Genomic DNA, 7,500 nt, shown 5'->3' on the forward strand with positions numbered 1-7,500 from the left:
TGGCCCTCTCCAGGCTCTCTTGGTATTTTATTTTGGTCTCTTTTTCATCGTTTCTTATCCTTCTCGCACTCCTCAAAATCGAGCCTAGCTCAATGGTCTGATTTAGTATATTTCTATTTATTGACTCAAATTCCGGGATCAATGAATCGGGTATCATTATGTCGTTTAAGATATGGAAATTTCGCATTTCCATGTACACGTGTCTGACTTTGTAGTGTTCTATGATAGACAGGTCTTCGTACATCTCATCTTCATCCTGCTCCTCCTTTTGTACTTTCTTTGGTTGCAACTCAGATTGACTGTCTGAGTCGCTAGAACGTTCTTGTTTGTTCCTCTTCTTTTTCCCTTTTATATTTGTTTCCTGAGACTGCCGCAGTGTTTGGTCAGAACGCAGCTGCTCAGTGTTGCTCTCAAACTCCATTTCTGAGTCGTTTTCATTTTCGGAGATGTGCTCGGACTCAGAGTCCGAGTTCTCCAGTTCTACGATCGCTTCCTTTACTTTCTCTTTCTCTTTTCTCGCCTCCTTTTTTCCCCCGGCCTTCGTTACTTTCTCTCCACCTTCCGTCTTTTTGTTTGTTTTTTGTTTTTGGTTTTTAGTTTTGTTCGAATTATTCATAGTTGTTCCCACGAGTCGGGACGAAAAACAGTCACTCCCCGGGTGACGCCCTTTCCAGGGAGAAGGCTTATACAACAGGGTTCGCCTTAGTCCTGAGGTTTAGCCACTAGGCGATCAGTGCTCCCACCGATCATCGACGGTCGTGCAAGGAACGTCGACCCTCTTTCACCGCGGTCTCCGGCTTAGAGGTCGGGATTTGTTGAGGGGTTTTTCTCCCCGCGGTCCGACACACAATTAAGGTAAGACCCTCGGTCTCACTCCCGTGACGTACCACCGGGTTACGCTCCGGTGGGTCGTTGCCACGGCGAGGAGTTTTCCGATTTTGCGAGTGCCACGGTGATCGCAAGCGATCACTCACGTAAGAGCACTTCCAACCAGAGCCCCGTTCGTCACCCGAGGGTGTCCAGGTCCTACCACTTGGAGGAGGGGTTGGCGCACCAGGGAATAAAACCCTGGACCTTCTAGGACCCAGTAGATAGGGACATTAGTGTAAACCCGGCCACCTCGAAGGCAGCATCGGGTACGCTTCCTCGCCGTACAGGCATACGCAGCAGATAACACTTAGTGCTATCTGCTTTAGCGATGCTCCGAAGAGCAACACTACTGCGAAGGGTAAGTCCGTAGATGACATGGACTGAACTTGGAAAAACCCCTCTCTCACCATTTCTGGATCATCAATAGGGTAGACTGTTCCATACGGAAAGTAACTCGCTTGGCCGTCCCCAGGTCAGCATGGTAACCGACGCAGGGACGTTTCCAGCGGGGGCCACGAGGAGGCGGAGTTACCAGCTTAACGCTCAGTCTCTAGCAGGTTGGGCGCGGTTTTCAGGCCGTTTCGCCGGTTACACCCTACGATCACAATACCCGGTTGTTGGGGTATCGCCTGCGAGGATCGTCAGGGTGGTATGAAAGTAGTGGTCTCATGTGTTTTCATCATTGCCGAAGTCTGTGCGACTAAGGCACTTTTCTATGGCGTACTTGTACGCTGGACAGTTTTTGTCTCTAAGGCCGTGATTGGCCGGCTTTCCCGCTCTCTTGCAGTTAATGCAAGTGGGTTTCTCTTTAATTGTCGGGCAGTCCTTATAGACGTGCCCGTCTTTGCCACAGTGCCCGCATGTGTCAATCTTTGCCTTGCAGTGCTTTGAGACGTGCCCAAATGCTTGGCATTTGAAGCAACGACTCGCCGCTATATAATCTCTAACGCCGTGGGCGTTGAATCCTATGAAGACCCGGTTCCTGCTCAACAGGATCTTCCGGGTCTTTGGGGACGTCTCTGCCACCCAGTTGGTGGTAGTAGATAGGGACAGAGGGAATCTCGTTAATCCATTCATGCGCGTCACTAATTAGATGACGAGGCATTTGGCTACCTTAAGAGAGTCATAGTTACTCCCGCCGTTTACCCGCGCTTTTTTGAATTTCTTCACGTTGACATTCAGAGCACTGGGCAGAAATCACATTGCGTCAACACCCGTGGGGGCCATCGCAATGCTTTGTTTTAATTAGACAGTCGGATTCCCCTAGTCCGTGCCAGTTCTGAGCTGAGCGTTGAATGGCGGCCGAAGAGGACGATCGTTCTAGACGAAAGCCTCGCAGCAAGGAAGATCCGCGGGAGGCCAAGGCACGGGACCGAGCTCGGATTCCCATCAATGTGTTCACCTCGCCCAGGCCCGGCACGTCAGCCAGACCCGCTTCCCGACCAAGCCCGACACGCCCCGCTCCTCAGAGCCAATCCTTATTCCGAAGTTACGGATCCAATTTGCCGACTTCCCTTACCTACATTAATCTATCGACTAGAGGCTCTTTACCTTGGAGACCTGCTGCGGATATGGGTACGAACCGGCGCGACACCTCCACGTGGCCCTCTCCTGGATTTTCAAGGTCCGAGGGGAAGATCCGGACACCGCCGCAACTGCGGTGCTCTTCGCGTTCCAAACCCTATCTCCCTGCTAGAGGTTTCCAGGGAACTCGAACGCTTATACAGAAAAGAAAACTCTCCCCGGATCTCCCGACGGCGTCTCCAGGTCATTTTGGGTTACCCCGACGAACACTCTTACGAGGGCCCGATTGGTAAGCGGTTCCGCTGCCGGGTTCCGGAATAGAAACCGGATTCCCTTTCGCCCGATGGGTGTGTGTTTTTGTTTATCATTAAATGATATTTTGCTCTCTCTTAGGACACCTCATCTACATAGGATTTCTCTTAGGGCTTAGGATCGACTGACTCGTGTGCAACGGCTGTTCACACGAAACCCTTCTCCACGTCAGTCCTCCAGGGCCTCGCTGGAGTATTTGCTACTACCACCAAGATCTGCACCGACGGCGGCTCCAGGCAGGCTCACGCCCAGACCCTTCTGCGCACACCGCCGCGACCCTCCTACTCGTCAGAGCTTCATGGAAGACGCGCCTTTAAAAAAAGCTAACGTCAACCTCACTTGCCGCTGACGGCGGAGTATAGGCGCGACGCTTCAGCGCCATCCATTTTCAGGGCTAGTTGCTTCGGCAGGTGAGTTGTTACACACTCCTTAGCGGATTCCGACTTCCATGGCCACCGTCCTGCTGTCTTAAGCAACCAACGCCTTTCATGGTATCCCATAAGCGTCGACTTAGGCGCCTTAACTCTGCGTTTGGTTCATCCCACAGCGCCAGTTCTGCTTACCAAAATTGGCCCACTTGGCACTCTGATCCAATATAATCTCGTGGCTTCATTGATCCAAGCAAGCCAGAGATCTCACCCATTTAAAGTTTGAGAATAGGTTGAGGTCGTTTCGGCCCCAAGGCCTCTAATCATTCGCTTTACCAGATGAGACTCGCACACGTTCATCAAAAGAGAACGAGCGAGTGCCAGCTATCCTGAGGGAAACTTCGGAGGGAACCAGCTACTAGATGGTTCGATTAGTCTTTCGCCCCTATACCCAGTTCCGACGATCGATTTGCACGTCAGAATCGCTACGGACCTCCATCAGGGTTTCCCCTGACTTCGTCCTGACCAGGCATAGTTCACCATCTTTCGGGTCCCAACGTGTACGCTCTGGGTGCGCCTCTTCTCGCAATGAGAACGAGACGCCCCGGGAGTGCGAGGCCGCATCGTGACGCGGCCCATCCTCCCTTGATCGACGCTAAGGTACGATCTTCACTTTCATTGCGCCTTTAGGTTTACATGTCCCAATGACTCGCGCACATGTTAGACTCCTTGGTCCGTGTTTCAAGACGGGTCCTGAGAGTACCCAAAGCAGTAGCGTCGCTGACCGGTAATTCAAAGCTTGGCCAGTCCGAGGACACCGCCTGCTAACAGCTGGTTAGGCCCGGAGCCGGCGCTAGGTCCGTACCATCCGGGTGACAAACTAACCGAGCTTGCGGCGGGCCTGACGCACACACATTCGAAAATGGATTGGTTGCGGCCCGATACCGTCAGAGTACCGTCACGCAGCCGGCCAGGCGATCGAGCGTCTGCCGTGTGCGCACGAAGGCGACACGACAGGCAACAACTCGAGCCGTAGACCGACACGCAACGGGTCGCGACGTTCTACTAAGGGAGAAGTGCACGACTACGCGACCGGAACATTTGCCGAAGATGGTGTACCCTCGCACTGGAACCACCGAAGTGGCCCATTACGGGCTATCTGCGCACCAACGGAAGCCAGCCTCGTCGACGATGAATCTCCCCATTCGATCTTTTGGGTTTCTCAGGTTTACCCCTGAACGGTTTCACGTACTCTTGAACTCTCTCTTCAAAGTTCTTTTCAACTTTCCCTCACGGTACTTGTTCGCTATCGGTCTCGTGGTCATATTTAGCCTTAGATGGAGTTTACCACCCACTTAGGGCTGCACTCTCAAGCAACCCGACTCTAAGGAGAGGTCCTCCCGAAACGCGTACCAGTCGCTACGGGCCTGGCACCCTCTACGGGTAAATGGCCCCATTCAAGATGGACTTGGACGCGGTTCGACGTCTCGGGATAAATTGACCCTCCTGAACACTACATTTCCCAACGGCAGAACCGCGGGATTCAGTGCTGGGCTAATTCCTGTTCGCTCGCCGCTACTAAGGAAATCCTTGTTAGTTTCTTTTCCTCCGCTTAGTAATATGCTTAAATTCAGCGGGTAATCTCGCCTACTCTGAGGTCGTCGTACGTGATACAAAATTTTGTGTGTTTCGGCCGAAAGAGCGTAAAAGTAGTACTCGCGAAAACGTACAAAGCACAAAAAAAAAAGAAAAAAAAAGAAAACGAAACAACACTACACGACAGAAGAGAGAAAAAGGTAAACAAAAAACCGATATATGCCTTATGCGCCACACCAAAGTGTCAATATAATTCTTTCTTCATCTCTCGTCGATCGGAAACTCTCGCTAGACGATCTGGCCGGTTAACTTTAACGTCCGTCGAAAAGAACTTTCGGGGACTGGACGACCGACAGATCGCGCGGTTCCGCACGAATCGACAATGAAGAAAAGAAAAGACATGGGGCGACCGACATAAAGGTTTTCATCATTGGATATACCTTTTCTCTCTCCGCGGTGCTGTTCCGTGCGTGAACACACAAGTGTGTCTTTTGCGTCGTGTGACAATCAAGTTCGAAATAAGCCTCGCCAATAGAGGAGTATACATATTATTATAAAAAAAAAAATAATAATACATATAACCCGGTGGGATTTCTTTTTCTCTCTACTTCTTGTATAATTGAACCAAAAACCACGGGGGTACAGAAACGTTGCGCACGAAACGATTTATCATCGATCAAACACAAAACCAAATTAGAGACACGAGAGAAAGAGAGTAAGATCTCAAGACGCACATAGGCCGTCATCAATACGATTCAACGCGAACGTGGCGATGGAATGGCAATCGCACAGATTAGCGAGGACACGTCGACGACGGGGAATAATTCCGACCCGATCAAGTACGACGTGCTCCATCCCGCACATTGCTGCGCTTTGCTCCGCTGTCCATCGATCATCAAAGCGTTCGCGATAGAACGAGAGATCTCTTTCGTCTCTTCCCTCGAAGACTCGAAAAGGAATGTGTGTTTGTCGAAATCGCCGGCAACGACGACCCTCCGCCGTATGGCAATTATAACGTAGAGTTAAGAAACTCATCCACGCACAGGCATATTCTCTCCCTGGGGCTTAACATTGCCACACCACACACACTCTGTGTGCCACACAGTATTCTTTCTTTCTTTTATAATTTGTGTGTCCATCTCTGTAGTCTCGCGAGACTCTTGTAAATATACCTCTTTCGTATATACGCATCATTTCAGGCGACGTCGGGAGCGCGTTAAATGTTCATGAGTGGAAACGCTTCTTTCCGCAAGGCGAATCGTTTCGCAGAGAAGGTGAGAGATTTGGAGATCCTCGTCGAAGCGGTGCCTTACGGGCGGTCGTATTTTCAATACGACTCACGACACCGTAAAAACACTCACGCAAGTCCGAACGTAAGAAATACCAATCCCTACTTCGCCTCTCGTGGAAACTAGATATATATATATATTTGTATGTGTTTATAAGACGCAATGCAAAAATTGGCAATTTTCACAGAACCGCGACAAACGCCGACGAAACGCCCATCATTCGCTCGTACGTAGCATCTTTGCAACCCGACTCCGAAACGCTCTTTGGCGCCCTCCAAAAATATATTTGGAGAGGTAAGCGACGGCGGGGACTTACAAGAGCAACGCAAGCAGTTTATGGTTACGTAAACGACCCTCAGCCAGGCGTGGTCCAGGAATTGTATCCGTGGACCGCAATGTGCGTTCGAAATGTCGATGTTCATGTGTCCTGCAGTTCACACGTTGACGCGCAATTAGCTGCGTTCTTCATCGACCCACGAGCCAAGTGATCCACCGTTCAGGGTAATCGTATATATTTTTGATTTACAAATCAATATATGTATATGTCTCTTGTTCTGCGGTTCGTAAGAACGCATTGTACCTGAACGCTCCAACCAGCGCGCGAAGGAGATTCGTTCAGGCGTCGTTTTAAGGACGACACTATCGTCGTCCGTGGAAACGGAAAAAAAAAACCGTCAGATACGCAACACGTATCCGACGGCCGGGCGAACAGTACATTGAAAAACCGTTAACGTGGAAAACGCGGAGATGAATATATATTCTCTGAAAACGACGGGGATCGTAAGACAACCCGATACTGGATCCAGAGATGTAATAATATTCCTCTCCTCTTCACTTCCATTTCATTTGGAATGATGTGAGAACGGAGGACTTCACAGCCGGCTCTGGCAGCGGTCATTCGTCCCAAGCTCTCGCGATGCGCACTATTGGGCCACACGCACGGAGTAGGGTGTCAGACTCACGACTGCTTTAAAAGCGAGCTTCACGAGCCGGTCCACTTCCCGTATAAAACACATTTCCATAAAATGTTGTGTGTGCTCGAGGCAACGATAAATTCCGATACAAGCGGACTCGCGAGCCGGCTCTGGCCGTAGGCGCGATCCCCGTTCTCGTCCCAAACTCGTCTGCGCGCACTATTGGGCCACACAGAGAGTAGGGTGTCGTCGGGAATAATCGCGCCATAGGCTTTATAGCGAGCGTCACGGCCGGTCCTCTCGGAACACCGTTTTTCGTCGGAACGATATTACCATATTTTTATTTTATTCGACAGATTAGCGGACTCACAGCCGGCTCTGGCAGCGGTCATTCGTCCCAAGCTCTCGCGATGCGCACTATTGGGCCACACGCACGGAGTAGGGTGTCAGACTCACGACTGCTTTACAAAAGCGAGCATCACGAGCCGGTCCGCTCTGGCGAATGTATAATATTATAATAAATATACGTTCCGTCGTCAACGAACACCGCGTGCGGCGCAGCAACGTTTCGTGCTCTTGGTTATACGCGAACCCGATACAAATAGAGAGCGGGACTCACAGTCGGCT

The 7,500-nt window shown here is 50.8% G+C and overlaps 1 non-coding gene and 1 pseudogene across 1 annotated transcript; both read right to left on the reverse strand.

The window, feature by feature from the left end:
* LOC143219791 (large subunit ribosomal RNA) overlaps window positions 1-4,735 on the reverse strand; it is a 7,504-nt pseudogene extending 2,769 nt beyond the window's left edge.
* A 1,573-nt stretch (window positions 4,736-6,308) lies between these two features.
* Window positions 6,309-6,463, reverse strand: LOC143219815 (5.8S ribosomal RNA). Its single transcript, XR_013011469.1, has one exon. It is a non-coding gene; the product is annotated as a 5.8S ribosomal RNA (ribosomal RNA).
* Window positions 6,464-7,500: the final 1,037 nt, after the last annotated feature.

This window comes from Lasioglossum baleicum, unplaced genomic scaffold, assembly GCF_051020765.1.
Source record: "Lasioglossum baleicum unplaced genomic scaffold, iyLasBale1 scaffold0073, whole genome shotgun sequence".
Taxonomy (NCBI): Eukaryota; Metazoa; Arthropoda; class Insecta; order Hymenoptera; family Halictidae; genus Lasioglossum; species Lasioglossum baleicum.